Source organism: Doryrhamphus excisus, chromosome 12 (assembly GCF_030265055.1).
Source record: "Doryrhamphus excisus isolate RoL2022-K1 chromosome 12, RoL_Dexc_1.0, whole genome shotgun sequence".
NCBI classification, from domain to species: domain Eukaryota; kingdom Metazoa; phylum Chordata; class Actinopteri; order Syngnathiformes; family Syngnathidae; genus Doryrhamphus; species Doryrhamphus excisus.
This window is the reverse complement of record NC_080477.1, coordinates 10,976,448-10,995,078: the sequence shown is the minus strand read 5'-3', so window position 1 is coordinate 10,995,078 and position 18,631 is coordinate 10,976,448.

Genomic DNA, 18,631 nt, shown 5'->3' with positions numbered 1-18,631 from the left:
GTCAGGCACAAAGGAAGAATAATTGCTTTAATTCAAAAGTACATGTTGAATGATAATCTCAATGAATGATCAAAAAAGATATGTTTGCATTATGCTCAGGAGCAATCCAATTCCCAAGTTTTAGGACAGATTTTCACAGAATGTTTGGCAAATTGAAAAGCAGATGTTACTGTTTTTCTGCATTTGACACATGAAAAAGAAGTTTCTGCCTCAAGAGACATTAAAACCAACACATCATGATTGAAATTGGTATGTCGCAGAAGTAGGAATATCATTTAGAATCGTTCACATGTAAAATAAAAAGCATGCACTAATTTTGGTCATTTGCTGAAGTGTTTCATTAAAAGTGAGACACTTTCAAGGCCAGCCTTGGAGAGAAAGTTGCTTCTTTCCCTGCACGGATCTGGAAAAATCCCCCTGGTTGTTAGGCTCCTCATTGGAAGTTGGAAAAAGTGCTGGGATTTATTTCCAATGTGATGGATGTGACCTGAGGACAACAGCAGAGGCATTTGCATGTGATTAGCAAGCCTGTGATTGAGTAGATGCACAAGTGGCATGCTGCGGTGTGCTGCTGCCATGTCATGAGGTTGTCATCCGGTACACACGTGTGTGTGTGTGTACAGTATGTGTGTGTGTATTTGAGTGTAAAACAAGCTCATTGGCTGCAGGTGTGAAAGTAGCCTAGGCTGTGAACTCCACACACTTCCTCTCTCACTCATTTAATTTCTATTTTTCTCTGATTTGGTTTTACACTGCTGCTGTGTGCTGATTTGCATCTGCTTCTGACACCCTTGTACAAGTCACTCGCAAACCTCTCCAACACGCACTTTCTCTTTTCCAAAATGCACACACACACACACACACACACACACAAAACGGTGACATTGATATCCCATCTTTGTACTATCATCACCGATAGATTACATCCAAGTTACATTAGAGAAAGCGGTGTCATCATTTTGTCGTCTGTTTTGTTTTTCGGTCCTTTCGTCTTACATTTCGTCCACTTTTTGACACGTGTGGGCGGCTATAGTCTGTCTGCAACATATGTTTGCGTTCATAGCAGTGTGTTTACGACAGGGATTTCAAGCATGGTTGCAGAAAGGAAGTGATAATCAAATCTGTAATCCAATTAATTTATCCAAGCAGCAGAATGAGCCAAATGCGTCAAGCTGCTCTGATCATGGACCTGTTCTACGATGGACCTTAAATCAAAGGCACAACATTAAGAAACAACATAATAATTACGATGTGAATCAAGACACCAGGCAGGGTTCATTTCTCTACACATCATTATTCCATCAACTTACTTCCATGAACTGAAAAGGATGCATATGGACCACACATTCGCTTTCTTTGTTTTAGTAAACATTTCATTTCATACATGTGTGAATAGATACAGTAGTTATGTCCTTGTAAGTTGAATAACCAGCATATCATACTATAGCATAAAACCCTCACTTTGGAATGAAATAATTTGTAAATGAAAGAAAATTAGTTTGTCCATATTTAAGGTAATTTCTGTCTGTAAAACATAAACTTGATTTATCAGAATATTTTTACTCTACATAACATATTCACTCAATGGATTTGGTATGTTATGTATGGAATTAAATGTTAATTGACTGCATTTTAATGGTTTGAAAAACAAGAGTTAAATCATTGAACAGACAACCCTCATTTTTTGGTACATATTTTCATGTTAAACACAAATATAATTAGTGTAATTTTACGTTATATTGTATTTGAAATTTCACAGTCCTCTATATTGATTTTATTACATCTTGATGTAATCGCTGCTTCCTAATACATAGTATGACACATAGTATGGGACACTGTTGAACAGTTACACCACTGGGGGGCGTTTGGGTGTTGGTTAGTTGGGAAGTCCACGCACAGCAGAGAAGAAGAATAAACTGCTATGTTGGGAAGACGACTGTTTCAGGTCAGGTGCACTACTTGGCTACAACCAGCAGAGGCGCTGTTGCTCCAGGATCAACTAGTTCATGATCAGCTGTAGCAGGGATAACAAAATTGTCCAAAACCTGATTGCGTTTCTGCCAGTCGATCTCTGAGATTTCGTTGATCAATTGCAAAACATATTAGCAAATATACGGCACGGCGGTCTAGTGGTTAGCGTGCAGACCTCACAGCTAGGAGACCAGGGTTCAATTCCACCCTCGGCCATCTCTGTGTGGAGTTTGCATGTTCTCCCTGTACAAGCGTGGGTTTTCTCCGAGTACTCCGGTTTCCTCCCACATTCCAAAAACATGCTAGGTTAATTGGCGACTCCAAATTGTCCATAGGTATGAATATGAGTGTGAATGGTTGTTTGTCTATATGTGCCCTGTGATTGGCTGGCGACCAGTCCAGGGTGTACCCCCACCCCGTAGAACATGAATGAATGAATGAATGAATTAGCAAATATAATGTGCACATATTCTGAACACTAAAAGTGTCTATATGACTTGCCGCTCTCAGCTCGAATCCCTGTCTCCAACACCTGAGACCGGAGATGCCAGCGCATGCCACACCAGCTCGCCTCGCCCTGTGACGTGCACCTCAAACAAAATCTTTGCGCTGCTGGTCAATGTGCGTGTAGTGGTGTTTGTGATCCCCTAAAACTGTAAACATACAGAAGACAGTGTAACATATGTAGTTACTGTACATTTTGTCTAGCTGCAGGAGGGACACAAAAATCTATAATCGTGTTTCTATAATTTTGAAGTTTGGGCATATTTTTCATTATTAAAATTAACCCTAAACATATCTTGATTAGTTTCATTGCACTGACTTTTGTCGGACGCCCGGTGAGAACAGGCGGTTGCTTGTCTTGACGGAAATATTTAAAAGAACAGAATTGAACAATGGTAAGCATGTGCAAGTCATAGGTCAGTCTAATTATGTATTCTTGCGAAAAAGAGACCTGACCCCATACAATCCGTACAATGATGCAATGATTTTCTAAAGACAACGTGTTCAATATATTTAGCCGATGGAATGGCAGGACCAGGTGGTCAATCATTGTCCCATTCTCAAAGCCCTTGATGAGCACTGAGAGAGATCACAGAAATAATGCATCATTGTTCTATCTAATTACAGCATGTCACAGACAAGAGCGTATTTGCATTTTAAACAAGTGCTTGTTCTGATTGAAGAACCATTGTTTTTTCATCAAATGTGAAAATGGAGGGCACGCTCCATCCGAACGTGGATCACAGCTTTTGGAGACGCACCCTACAGAGCATGCAGTCACTCTCAGACATTTTCTATCAGTTGTTCAACATATTCTTTGATATATGCTTGTTTGTTTGTTTTCATTTCTCTTACACTTATGCATACTTCATGGATATGTTTTCTCCAACTGATGATTAATTTCATCTTGCAGCCTTCTCCAAGGTCTTTTTTTTTTTCTATCTCCCGTTCCCAGTTCAAGCAGAAATGAAGAGAGGGTCTGAAGAGAAAGGGACAGGAAGACGAACTAAAAAAAATGTGAGACTCAAATATGATTTAACGCTTTTTGACTGCTCTTGCACTATTTTCTTAGAGTGGATTTGAAGCAGGGCCGGGCTGCTTCCGGAATATCTTACAACCTCCTCAGTGTCTTTATCTACAATTCCACTTATTTACAGATCACTGAAGGAACATCTGTTCCAACACTTGCCCCAAATCTAAGAAGTGATGTTTTGCAATATACCATTTAATTTTTAATGCCGAAATTCAGTTCTCTTTCAAAACACAAGAACGTTCATAGATCAGCTCCTTTTGATGACAACTAAACAACATCTAATAGCCTGGAAATATAGTGGAATTCAAGGGATAAACAAAACTGCAGCAAACAAACCACAGTAATGGTAAACACTGCAAGTTGACAATAAACGCATAAGTTGGATACTACTGAACTTTCTCAGACACAAACAAGTCTTTGTACAAATAGTTAAGTAAACATTTATATTTGGCAGCATGCACACTCAATATCCTCATAGGAAATTCATAAAATAGTTTTGGAGCAGCAGTTTGGCGGTTTGAACCCTGGTTCATCCACTTTGCCTTCAGTGCTGCCCACATTGGTGCACAGTGTGAGTGGGTGGGCAGTCGTGTTTCCATCAGTCGACCACAGCACAGTTGTATAAAAATATAGATTACCATCACTATCAGTGATTACAGAGTGTGCGAATAATGTGGTTTGAGTGTAAAGTGGTATTTTGAAAGCTGCTCCGTATACCTAACCCACTATTTTTATGGTTTTTTTTGCAATGTGAACAAAAAATAATGGAATGATTACAATAAAAATTGAAAACCTAAGGACCACACTGTAAATGTTCAAGGAAAGTATCAGCGACTTTGACAAACAGGCACAATTTATCATTTCAAGCTGCCGATCGTTGCCGCTGGTCTAAGATGTGACGCACCTGCATCTGTTCATCTGCACTGCAATTGAAGCTGGCCTAATGCCAACACTCCTTGCTTCGACTTCTGCCAAATGCTGCATATATTTGATTTACAATACACCATAATAAGCCATCACCTTAATTATTGCAGAGCGTTTATCATACTCGACCTTTCTTGTGCATACTTTAAGGAGCCACAAAGTATGGCTCACAATACAAACAATGGTCACTTTTCTCCTGCTCATTTTTAACTTGTAATGTTTTTTTTTTCTATCAAAACATCCTTTACATTTTAAAGACATTGCTTTATCGTATATGCTACTTACCTGTGCTCATTAAGCATATTATGACAAAATTGATTTTATTGTGTGACGTGAGTGAGCAGTCTTTCCCGGACCGAGCTGAAATGTAAATAATAGTCTTACACTGACTGTTTGTATTGGATTCAGGAAATGGAACACATTTCATTACATCATGTGGTATATTCGCTGCACAGTGCAGTGTTTTCTTCCGCTACTACCACAATATAAAAGATTTGCTCATTACATAGCTTTTATGTACGGTCCAGGATATTTGCATGTTTTAACCCAGAGGGGAGTTAAAACACGGAGTAACAACCGTAGAGCAAAAGTCAAATCCAGTAGTGCTCATATTGTCATGAATGTAGAAATAATATTTTTTATTGAACAGTATGAATGTGAGTGTGAATGGTTGTTTATATGTGCCCTGTGATTGGCTGGCGACCAGTTCAGGGTGTACCCCGCCTCTCGCCCGAAGACAGCTGGGATAGGCTCCAGCACCCCTGTGACCCTCGTGAGGAAAAAGCGGTAGAAAATGAATGAGTGAATACACAATGCAAAAGTGTTTACAAGTACCCAGAAATGATAAAAATAGAGTACATAAATACAATATAGATTATTACTTTGTTATGGGTATTGTTTAATTAATCTTGAACATGCACACAATCACAGTAAACATCACACAACACAATTCACAATTCCCCATGTCCGAGAAGGAGTAGAAAGAAGCAAAGGTTATTCAATCCTACCCTTCATCCATCAATTACCATATATTTGTTCATTGTTCAACAGAGTTAATGATGGTAATACATTATTAATAACCGATGAAGTAGTTGAAGTAGTTATTATTTGACGATTAATTTACTAGCTTTTCACTGTGTCATTGTTCAAACGTTTAAATGCACATTTGGCATTGCCATTTTTCTTCTTTATCACTCCATTTTGTTGGCAAAGGACAGAATCTTTGCATTGGTATACTCTCAACAAACATCAAAACACAACACCAAACAGCCGATAAACATATTTGCTCCAAGGCCCTCTTGGTTTTCAGCCTTTTCAGTAAATATCACAGGTTTTGCTTCCTCTCTTGCCAGGAGTGTTGTCATTGTCAGCGGCCTCACGTTGCTTTGACAGCTCGTAATCACACCTCTCGTGTCACCAGTCACTGTCCCAACAATGCTGCTTCTTCTGACTGTCAGTCACCGTCACGAGGTGGCATTTTCTCTGGGCTATGGTTGAACATCTGGACGGCAGGTCACATGTGACCTATCATTCTTGTTCAGATTGTTAATATTCCGATATGACTGTCCTATTTCCTCATGTCAATCTAGAGGCTGCAAAGGCTGCTGACCCCATATTGAAAAACATATAAAACATAAACCTAGATTGAAAACATAATTCACACTCAAACACCACGTTCTTCTATTTCCATTTTCTTTTTCCACCATGTGGTTCAATACATTTTATGCGGTAGAAGTTGCTCCCACAAGGCCAAGAATATGAAAACTTTTGTCTTACACTGTCCGTCTTTGGCAAAAAAAACTTCAAATGGAAGATACATCAAACACTGAAGCATAACACTTTGATCTGACTTTGAATGCAATGAAGTTATTGTCGCATTAAAATTTAAGGACTGGACTAGAAAATAGAATACTGGAGAGAAATCCTGTATTGAAATAGTACTTTTATACTGAAAATAATAAAACCTCCATATCTTTGAGATGTTGAAGGTCTAACTTTGGGTTTAGGCTGGGTGATATAGACCAATATAGTAGGGATGACGGATGATGGATAATGTATTTTTGCCGGATAAGAGTATGAAACTAGTACATTTTGACATTATCCATATTTGTGTTTAAAGAAAATGCTTATTATGTATTCACTCTTCATGCTCTGTGATTGGCCAGTCACGCACAGCGACTGCCTCACCCGAGACCGACTCTGCAAGCGGCAGACAAAGTGGTCCTCAGCGGTGCCTCATCCACGTACAAGACGCAATTCGGAAGTTGGCTCGCTGTTTGTCACAATGCCTCCACTTGATTATGTTTTCTTCAGCTCTATTTTGGTTTATAGCTAATTACTTGATAAAGTTGTACCGTAACATGCTTTGCAGCGCTGCACAGCGTTGTGCAGACCTACATTGACTGGCCACAACATTACACTTGATGCCGCACTAGGGCAGCATCAAGCATTCTGCATATATGGCGTTATATATACGTTGCAGTATGCACCTTGCAATCTTAAACTCGTTTCATAAAATACACTGTGTTTTTAACAAGACAGCAGGCACGATCGTGCATCAGTCACTAATGGTGTTTTTTTTTTTCGTCTGCTTGCTTGCTGGTGATAAAGTCAGTTGGAAAACTGCTTGTAGTACTGAACAAGGTGCTTTTGAAAAATACAGTCAACAAGGCTGACAGATTATTTCCCTTTCTGCCATGTTTGCATGAATCACCAACTTTACACAGCTCATCAAATAACTAAAGAATAAAGGCTCAAGGATCACACACACACACACACACACACAATAGCTGAATAATAAACAATGCACATTAGAGCCGTTAGCGTTTCTATCTCACATTCCCCATGATGACAGACGTTAAACATGTTTGATACTGTCTTACATATACAGCAACATTTATACCGTCTTTTTTGCTGTTCACTCCTGCTATGTAGCCTCTCCTCCATATGTACACGGGGATCTTGGCGTAGCAATGGGGTGCTCAAAAAGTGTAAACAATGAAGCAAAGCGGCAAGGTACAAATGTAAAAAGATGAACATCCATAGCTGCACACTTGCTTAAGGGGTCGGTATGGCACAAAAAACAATAAGAGAGTAACAAATAAAGCAGTATTAAATGCTACAAACACTGCAAAAGCTAGCTGCTGTAACTTGAAACATGAGACCGCCGCATAAAATCCAGTCTATAGCAATTTGATGGATATGCTTGTTTTTACTATTGTGCTTAAAAGAAATATTGATATTTTTCAAATATCCCTACATTGCCCAGCCCTACATTAGATTATGTAAAAATTCATGTTAACCATGGTTTTTGGTTTGAGTTAGTTAATCCACAAAGCAGAATACAGTTTGAAAAGGTTTTCATGCACTTCAAAAACAAACACACAAATATCCACAGAGGCTTTTAAAGGACATGTGTTTGCTTGTGTTGTCAGCAGACCTCACTGTCTCGTGACGTATTACCATGACAGGCCGGACAGTATAATTTACCACTGATTAAACAGCAGGCTTCTTAACAGAGAGCCAAGGTTCATACGATTAACACAACTCATTTTTATGCAAGCATATATCATTACAAGAGTGGCATGCTCCAGCTGCAAACACAAGCAAACACTGCATCTTGTTCTGTCAAGGTAACATAGCCTCGTGTTACAAGGCTCACAGCAGAGCCCAATAAAAAAAAAAAAAAAACGTATGGACTGTATGTACGAGTTTACTTGTTTAAAAAAAAAAGACTAGATGTGTGCTTTTTTTTATCAGTACATCTCAAAAGCTCATATATATTTCTGTAAAAGTAAAATACACTGGTCAGTGTAATAGGAATGTGTTTTGAGCATGCTTAACATTAAGGAACATCATGTTGTCACTTACACAATTCAACATGTCTGAAAAGGAGTTAGAAGAATCAGAGCGTATTTAATCCTGCACCTTCTCCGTGTCTCAGCAATTACTCAGTTTGTTTACATCCTGTTGTCCCCGTTACCATTTACTAATAGAGAGTTTAAAAAAATTATATGTATAGCTTATAGAGTGATGAAAGAAAATGAAAAAAAGAAAAGCAGTTCAAATACTATAAATAAAAAAATAATAAATATAATAATAAAAAAATAATACATAAATAAATAAATTTACAGAAAATTAAATAAATTAGTTTGAAAAGAAAAAAAGCTTGACTTTACTCCTCCACTGACACCAACAGAATGAGACAGTAAAAACTTGGGGTTTTATGCTGGGAGATTCTACCAATCACATGAATTAACTGTACATTTTTCAATTTTTTTGTTTAATTAATCAGGTGAAATCTGTCACTTCCTGCACTTTTGAAGGCAAAGAGACGACCCCCTGCAAAGAATCAATCACTGGCAGCCCAAAACTGAAATTTGGTTGTGTGTCAAGACAGTGGAAAACCTGCTTCAGGTTTGACTGATGTTTGTTTGAAGGACTGTCTGGTCGTAAATCGCTTACAATGTTTATTTGTTGATCTACTGTTAGTTTACCTCGTGATTTGAATGATAATTGTCAGGTTGTGTAGTTATTATGTGCTGTAGTTAGCGTGTCACAGTTGAAAGGTAGAACATGCAAGGCTAACTGAAGTTTACAGCTGTTAACATATCTGAAAATGATTAAGTTGGGTGGTCTATATTTGGGGTGGGGATCTTTTCCATTAGGGGATGATTAAATAGTGATGAGGTGGTGAATATTTACTGTGATATTACAGTGAATGCAGCATGTGACCCACTTTTCGCTTCCTCATCTTGAAAAGTCTAAACCTTTGATATTTTTTTTTGATTGCAGACCCTATTTGACAATCACTTTTATATTATCCTAAAAAATATTAAAATGTGCTTTTTCGGCATATCTTAGTTCCTTCCAGTGAATATACATTTGTGTTTGTGTATGGGATGTGTGACTCGAGTTAGATGTGCCTGAGTGATGTGTCAAATAATCTCTTGGACATATCTGGAGGATGTTATTCCAGGAGAGGATATGGGGGTCGTCTCATGAAACATTTATCTGGGAAGAGTAGCACAGCGATGGCGAGAGACGGAGTGAGAGGATGGAATGAGGTACATAGAGAAAACAGCAAGTAATGTATTGGTCACATGGAAAATATCTTGACACCACAACTCAATTTACACTGAACATTACTAACGTAATGTTGGTTGGTGACCCGTCTAGGATGTACACCATCTCTTGCCCAAATACAACTGGAGTAGGCTCCAACACACCCCTGCAAAAACCATATTTCTGTAATCAAATGTTGCACCAATCTGTGTATGTAGTAGCCTGATACACAATAAAAAAATGTGACTATTTAATTTGATATGTGTACATTTTCTATGCAATCCATGTTGTGTATGGCAAACTGCTGATACCGACCATTGCAGGTATTTTTATGCAGTGTTGAATTATTTAACCTAATAAAGGTTTAATAATTCCAAAATATTATCTAGGTTTGCTGTTGCATTATTTATCCCTTTACAAAGAATGGCTTTACTTGAACAATTGTTAGCGCTTGTGTAGACTAGTGTAGCAAGGGAATAAATGACTGCGGGTAACGGACCATGAGAAAGTTTGCTCATCTTATGAATGTGAGGCGCCATCCTCTCTTCTCCCAGCGACTCTTGGCTGTGCTTGGCTGGCCTGCTGTGGTGCTTCAGCAGCAGAGCTTCAGATGCTGATAGATACCAGAACCCTAGTGGGAGCCTTGGAGAGTGGCCTCTCTCAGATGGAAGAAGGCTGCTCCCGCCCAGACAAGGTCATGCTGGCCTCTTGTCACTATCCTCTCAATAGACAGGGGAATAACATTCTCATCTAGGGGCCATTAGTGCCAGGCAGAGACCAATTACCACCAGCCAAAGGGCAAACAGTAAGCGGACATGAATGAAGCCAGTCAGGTTAAAGTGGTCATGCAAAGCTAAAGGTCGGTGTTGTCCTAATTTCAGTTTAAGACGTAAATAGGTCTGCACATAAATACAAGACAAAAAGGCTTAGATTAAGTGTGCTTTTTTTTTGGAGTCAAGTAAATGCTGTCCATTAGGGAACATTACTGAAGGGCATTATTGTCATTATCCGAATTGTCTTGCTCTTATCGTTCAACCAGTGTCATTTGCATCAGTAATTTATCATATGCTAATGATCTGTAGATCAATAGGAGCCCTCATTGTTAAGATGAGCTTGATAATGTCCTTGGAATCATAAGTGAGCCATATGTCATTTTAAGTCAACTGAAAGGCAGAAGAGAAGTTTAATGTGCCCTTGACATGAGACAGCATGTTATATAGTATGATACATATAGTGAGGCCAATTCTTTGAGATAGACTCTTCTAAAAATGAGCAAGTACACCACTATCTGGATCTGTTTTTCCATCTAAATTATACGTGTCTGTACCTGTTCTCAGACTGGGTGGGCCATTACACGGAAGTGAGTGCGGTTTCCATTGTTACATTATTTTAAGTCTGAAATTGACATGAATTGATCAGAAGTTGGCATATATATTATTATTCAATTATATGTGTGTGTACTGATCTCCAAGATGTTTATTAATAATCTGTCAGCCTTGTTCACTGTATGACTGTATGTCTCACAGGCACTATTCACTACTACAAGCAAAGTTTCCCAACTGACTTTACGTCACCAGCCAAATTAGAAGAATACAAATGTGTTATATTTTTTTATTGTTAGATCTTGCCTTCCAAGAGGACGTAATGTCGGTTTTGGTCAAGTAGTTTGTAAAATAAATTATCTGCAAAAAGGCAACTTAGTATGTATGTTTTTTTTTTCTACCTAATTATTTACCAGGCGGCATGGCAGTTGAGTGGTTAGTGCACATACCTCACAGCTAGGAGACAAGGGTTCAATTCCACCCTCGGCCACCTCTGTGTGAAGTTTGCATGTTCTCCCCGTGCACGCGTGGGTTTTCTCCGGGTACTCCGGTTTCCTCCCACATTCCAAAAACATGCTAGGTTAATTGGCGACTCCAAATTGTCCATAGGTATGAATGTGAGTGTGAATGGTTGTTTGTCTATATGTGCCCTGTGATTGGCTGGCGACCAGTCCAGGGTGTACCCTGCCTCTCGCCCAAAGACAGCTGGGATAGGCTCCAGCACCCCCGCGACCCTCATGAGGAAAAAGTGGTAGAAAATGAATGAATTAATGAATAATTATTTACCATTATTTACCATTTCTGGCCTTATACTCCAGAGCGACTTATAGTCCAGAAAATACGATATATATATCAGTTTAAAATTACTAATGTCTAATGTCCAGAATACGACATATGACTTGTCTTTCAATATGTTTCAAATTAATAATAGTAATATATAATCAAGAAAAGAATCAAACAGTGATCACCTATTAATTCATTTTTTTTCTGCAATACAGTGAGGGAGCGATGTTCAAACCATAATTTAGTGAAAGATGACTGTATATTCTTGTCTAGAGCCTTCTAGAGAGTCTTGTAAAATTCATGCACCCTTTGGGTTGAGCATCATGGGAGCAAATACCCTGTATTTGTAAGGGCTTCTGTCTCACAGCACCTTGCTCTTAGATGTGAGGTACTACAGAGAAGTCATCCATATATTTAACTCCTGTTCTTCGCTCTCATGAAGTGATAGAAAAAACACATTCACATTCACAGGAAATACTGCCTTTAAGTTTTTTTTTTTTTTTTCACAACTCTGAATCTGTGAACATCTGCACGGTGTCATTGACGGGTCTTTGGGACTGCAGAATATTCCCCAGGTCTTTGTTACAGGTTGTCATAGTAGAAAACATGCGTCATTATGATTAACAATCTCTTTTTCATATGCGGCAGGCATCATGTCCACCTGCTGCTACTCAAAGGGATTTATTGCCTCTCTCATGGCAAGGTTTGCTCCCAATGCACACAAGGGGCCAGATTACATTTCTTATCATCAAAGCATAACCTGTCAACATATGGCAATAAACACCTTGATGCCAATTTTCATTTGCACATTTCATATTTGTGAAAAAAATCCAGAAAGAAAATGCTACAACATATTATCAAGTGGAAATGTTTCTTTCTGAAAAGCATATTTTATTTTTTTCTTGGTTTCAAATGTTAAAACTAGGACTATCAAATTATTGTTATTTTAAAAATCAGATGAGTCAAGTTTCAAATTAAATAATCATGATTAATAGTTATGGCCGAGTGGTTAGTGCGCAGGCCACACAGCAAGGGGAACAAAGTTCGATTCCCCCCTTGGGCATCTCTGTGTGGAGTTTGCATGTTCTCCCTGTGCATGTGTGGTTTTCTCCGGGTACTCCGGTTTCCTCCCATATTCCAAAAACATGCTAGGTTGGACAATTTGGAGTCGCCAATTAACCTAGCATGTTTTTGGAACGTGGGAGGAAACCGGAGTACCCGGAGAAAACCCACGCATGCACGGGGAGAAAATGCAAACTCCAAGCGGAGATTTGAACCCAGGTCTTCCTGATCTTCTGACTGCGTGGCCAACTCGCAGAACATTTGTTCACCGTGCGGCTAATCCCTCTTATATCACAATTAGTTGGTTCCAGATCTGACTGTGATAAGTGAATTTCCACAAAGTAGGTTTCCTTCTTTAAAAATGTAAAATGTTCGTAGTTAGAACATAGAATACGACCTTGTATACAACCTTCTAAATGCATTTTTAAACATTATTAGAGCCCATTTGATATTAAATTACATGCATATACCCACCTTAGTACTTTGTAGACATAATCAGAGAAAATAAACCATTTAAGACAAAAGTCATGCTCGTGTGTTGCAATGAATGTGCTGTTAACATGTGGACAGGAAGTGACATAGTTCAGAGTTGAGCTGGGCAAGTTTGTCACTGGTATGTTTTACATACTGACACCTAGTGACCAGTGTGGAATAATGCATATCACAATTTGAATGTGAATTTGAATATATATATATATATTGTATGTATCCTCAGAACACAGGGCACATTCAAATTGCACTACTGTTGATGTGTTCTGGTCAAAATAAAGTTCTAAAAGAGCAGTCAGTCTGTGTGCTTCCTTCTGCCATCATAACAGAAGTGTGGCTGAACATGGGTTAGTTTTGATAGGCCTAGTTAAAACACGGTTGAGTGATTGTGGAGTGATTGTTGTTTTTGGAAGCCGACAGACCAAACTCCACAAATATAAAGCATACTGAATGTTTTAATTATTATGGGTTTCTCCTAGATGGGAACACGTCTACATATTGCCTCCCACTCCGCAGTTTCATGCAGTGTAGGGGTGATCAGCTGGAGGAAATCAAGCCCTCTCTGAATTTCCCCCAACTGATTAAGACAAACTGCTTTTCAGCCATGGCTTCCCCCTTCCTGTGCCCGACCAATCAATTAAAGTAATCAATTAAGGGCCTGCTGGCTGAGCCTTTGGTAATTGAGGGTTGAATAAACATAGACTGCTGATGCTGATGATAAAGCTGTAACAAAACCATAGGCATGTACAGCAAACAACCTATTCCCTGGGATTTGTTATCTCAGTTGAGAGTTAAAACACCAGTTTAAGTTATTTTTTAAAATGTTGTTGTTGTTTATTCTTCCTTGCTAGACAGTCTGCCCAAGGACGTTAAATATTGAATAAAATCATTAGCCAGGCTTCTCCAATTGGCCATGGCGACTATTTGAAAAAAGTGCCAGTAGAATTCAAACATGGCACTATGTTCCAGCATGTTCTCTAGTGGAAACAAATCCTCAGAGGAGGGTGAAAGAGCCTCTTTGGCCAAGCCGGGCATCTCCACTGCCTTGGCGTCAGGTCCAAGAGGTGAGGAGGCAGCCTGTACTTCAGGGATCCTCACACAAGCCACACAAGTCTCTCTCACTGAGTCACATTCATGGGAAAAAATGCATTTCTTTGCCATCCCTCGATGAAAAACACTTCAGTTATTTGGCAGTGCTTGTACGTTAGATAGAGAAACTTTATTGGCCTCAAAAAGCAACACTGAAGGAAATCAAATGCATCTGTCATTTACAAGACTTTTGGGAGTATTTTTACTTTATACAGTGCAGGGGGTCCGATAACAAGCAGGATGGCTGCTTGGTTTGGGTCACTTTGTTTTTTGTTGTTAAGTGATTTGGAGTGTGTAACATATGATCTTCTTCTGCTCCCTGGCTTTGTGAGGCATTCATTTACTGTATGGAGTTTTTACTAGTGAGCAAAGACATCAGTAGACTCAGTGGGATTGCTTCTTCTTTCAGATTTGTGTGACTCTGCCTTGTTGTGGTCACCATTTATATACATGGAAAATCTTATAACAGGCTACAGGTATTATAATTGTCTTTAATTTCAGTGATTCACAGTGACGATGCTGGATTTTGTTTATTCATACAGAATATAAGCTCAACTCTGAGTAATATAAATTACTGTAATACAAATTACCTTTTTGGATTTATGCGGTTAGTGAAAAAACATTAGATCTAAACCTGATCCCCTATAGGCTTTAGCAAACAAAGGTTCATTTTTAGTTGGGTGTGTGAGTAAATATTAGGGATGTGTGGTATTTTTGCTTGATATGAGTATGAAACGACTACATTTCATCGTTAACCGTATTCGTGTTTAAAGAAAATGGTCATTATGTATTCACTCTCCATGCTCCTCATTCATATTACACCCCTCTCAATATGTTGCGGTATGCACTTTGCAATCTTAAACTTGTTAAATAAAATATACAATCGTGCATCAGTCACTGATGGTGTTTTGTTTTTGTTTTTTTTTTCGTCTTTTTGCTTGCTGGTGATATAAAGTCAGTTGGAAAACTGCTCGTAGCACTGAACACAGTGCTTTTGATAAAAATGCAACGAACTAGGCTTAGATTAAACAGCATTATTTCTCTTTTTGTCATGTTTGCATGGCACCAACTTCACATAGCACACACTAAAGAACAAAGTCTCAAGAATCACTTACACACACACAGCACACATGTAGCTGAATAATAAAAAATATATATATATAACTTATAGCAACTTCTGATAAATCAACATAAATTTCAGATTTTAAATAATGTACACATTTAAATCACACCCACGTCCGGTTTATACCCCGCCCACTCCGAGTATAGATATGGATACAGATAATTTAGATGGGTGAACAGATACAGTTAAACCCAGTGGTGTACTTGCTCATCTCTAGTAAATATGCTGCAAACTATTTTACTGATGATCATATAGGCTCATGGTATTTCATTGTAATTGTCATTTAATAAAACAATGTTGCATTTATCGTTAGTAATCATTGTAATTATAGTAAATAATCATAATTAGAAGTTTTAGCAATGACTCTGTATAACTAGAATGTCACTTAAAAGAGCACAGACCTTCACGACACCTGAGTTGTTTTAAAACATAAAAAACTACAACAATAACAACAGCACAGATTTGGCCTTGCTCCATCGCGAGCTATGAAAGAAGTTAGGGATGGTTCTGAATGCTCGGTTTCAGAGTTTTTTCTAACACCGGCTGTTTGTGATATCACACTGTGCTGACAGTGAGCACAAGCTGTAGGCCCCGCCCACAAACCCCCCCACTCCTACCCCGCTACACAGCTTTGTTGGCGATTTCACTGTGTTAGCAAGGAGCATTGGTTTCTTTCAGGACATGTTTGTTCATGTTTGAGTCAGGTATCAGGCAGAAGTGGTTAGAGTTGATGATTTCGAGAGAAAAATATGGGACTGTTTTGTGAACATGGGTGAAGCTAGACTATCCGCTAAACTGTGGCTGAAGTCAGACGACTTTCCAATGTTACTTGGTCATGTTAATATAATGTTAATATAATATAAGTAAATAATGTAAGTATCCCACCTGTGTTTATTTTCTGTAAGTAAGCAGTTTAAAAAAGTAGCCTTTTTCCACCACCAGTCAGTGGTCTACCGATTTTTTAAAACATGGGTAGTCCCAGAAAAAATGTGTTACAAATCCATTTACACTACGAATGTGGTGCCAACATTGTCATTGTTCATACACGGTACGTCAGGGGTCTCCAGCCAGCAACTCCAATGGGTTTATTAATTTATTATCAACTCCTATACAGCTATACCGACAAAATTTGAAAATGGGTTTCGGCAGTAGTCCTGAAGTCTTGGGGAATGCTTGGAAGTGTGACCAATCCTAATGGAGTGGGCATGACTGGAGGCGGGCCGTGGGGTGCAATAAATTTAAACAGACTGTTTTGGAAATCCAAGGAAATACAACTGGAACATGTGCAGATTCTGGAAGATCTAGAAAGCTTTCTGTGCTTTCTTGACCTTTGATCTAGAAAGGTTTTGTGTTTAGTTGCTCTATGGGTGTCCACAACTTAATACAAAGGGTCGAAAAATGAGCATAATCGTCCCCTTTAAGTTCTCATCATAGAGCTAATACGGCGCCCCTCCCTTCCTAAAAACGTGTTTATTTTTTTGTATAATTTGTTAGCTAACCTGGGAAGCTGAGAGAACAAGCAACAGCAGGGCCACCATATGTACGGAATGTGCTGGGATCAGAGCACAGAAAAAATAGTGCTATGCATGCTCCAGTTCATTATCTAACAGCCACATAACATAATTTAACATTTCCTTTGTGTTCAGGGACACCGCGGCAATTAGCTAACAAGTGGGTCATCCATTAGCCAGGCCCGTGGCCCTGAGAGAGATATGAGCCTCCAGGGCAACACTCAACAATTCTCTGTAATAGAATGGCTAAGAGAGAGAGTCCATTAGTAAACATTTAGGAAAGCACGGAGAAGGCAGGTCTCTACGGGTAATTATATTACTGATTATTTACAACAAATACACTCGGCACTTCATTGTACTTTGTGCTTTAGTCCCATTTATCTCATTTGTGACAACCTGTCACTTGTGGTTGGTTTCCTGACGTTTACAGATACAGACTTCACACAGTCACCTCAAAGGAAAGCTGCACTTTTTTTTCCAATTCTGCCTGCACTGTGGTTATTTTAAACATTACCAGAACACCCTTCCTAGTAACATAGAAATGAACACTATACCTAGCAATAACTTTTCCAAATTCAGACACAAAAAAGCAGCAGTGGCGGCTCCAGTACAGTATGTAGCGTTACCTTTTGGCTGCGCCCTGAGGTGTTTTGAGCTCAGTGCTGACCCACTATGAGGGGGAGTGTGTGGTGAAGCGATTCACTGGTCGGCTAGTAGCTCGTCGGTGTGGTGTGGCAAGGTGCTACTAATCAAAAAATGTAGTTCTTTGGTGTAATAATGTTAATAACAATAATAAATATGCAAGTCATATTATGTAAATGGAGCGGTTCGGGGCGGGTTTTGGAGTTTTTTTCAGAAGGCTTCATTGGCAGAATAGGTGCATTTGAGAATGCACAGAAAAATCAGGATTCCAAAAAAAGTGCAGTTTTCATTTAAAGGGGTCCTATTATGCTTTTTCCACTTTTCTGACCTATAAATGCAATTAGAATGTTGTAATCTTATGTTAAACGATGCCAAAGTTTCAGATAATGAGGATTGCACATATAAATGTGAATCCTGAAAGAAGTTTGGGATGGCTCAAAACGCTCAGTTTCAGAGGGCGTTGCAAAACTGTTCCTTTGTGATGTCACAGAGAAGCGGGCTTCCTTATGGGTGTGGCTGTAGGCCAGATACTAGGGATGAGCCGGATACTCGTTATAAACTCGTTATCTGTTACGGATAACGCATTTTTGCTGGATAAGAGAATTGAACGAGTACATTTCGTCATTATCCGTATTTATGTTTAAAGAAAATGCTCATTATTAATTAACTATGCTTTCTTCACGCTACAGGGACCGCCTCTCCCTAGATGGCGTGCCTCATTCATGTACATGGAGTAATTAGCAAGTTAAAAACTGCTGGTGTTGCGTTGGTCACACTGCCGCCACTTTATGAGGTTATGTTAGGTAGGTTATTACTTCATTATGTTTCACCCTTCACGTTCTGTGATTGGCCAGTCGCACAAAGTGACAGCCTCTTCCAAGACGCGTTACTTCCACAGTGGAGCTCAGCGGTGCTTCACATGGTGCAATTGGGAAATTGAAAACAGGTCGGCGTTTGTCACAATGCCGATTGTTTGCATTGGCTCATGTTTTGTTGGGGGTACGAGACAGTTACATTTGTTTACAATTCCGAAAGATGCCATCATCAGGCACAAGTGGTTGAAGTTCCTGATTCCCTACCAGCAAAAGAAAGGTGCAGAATTTTGAATATATAA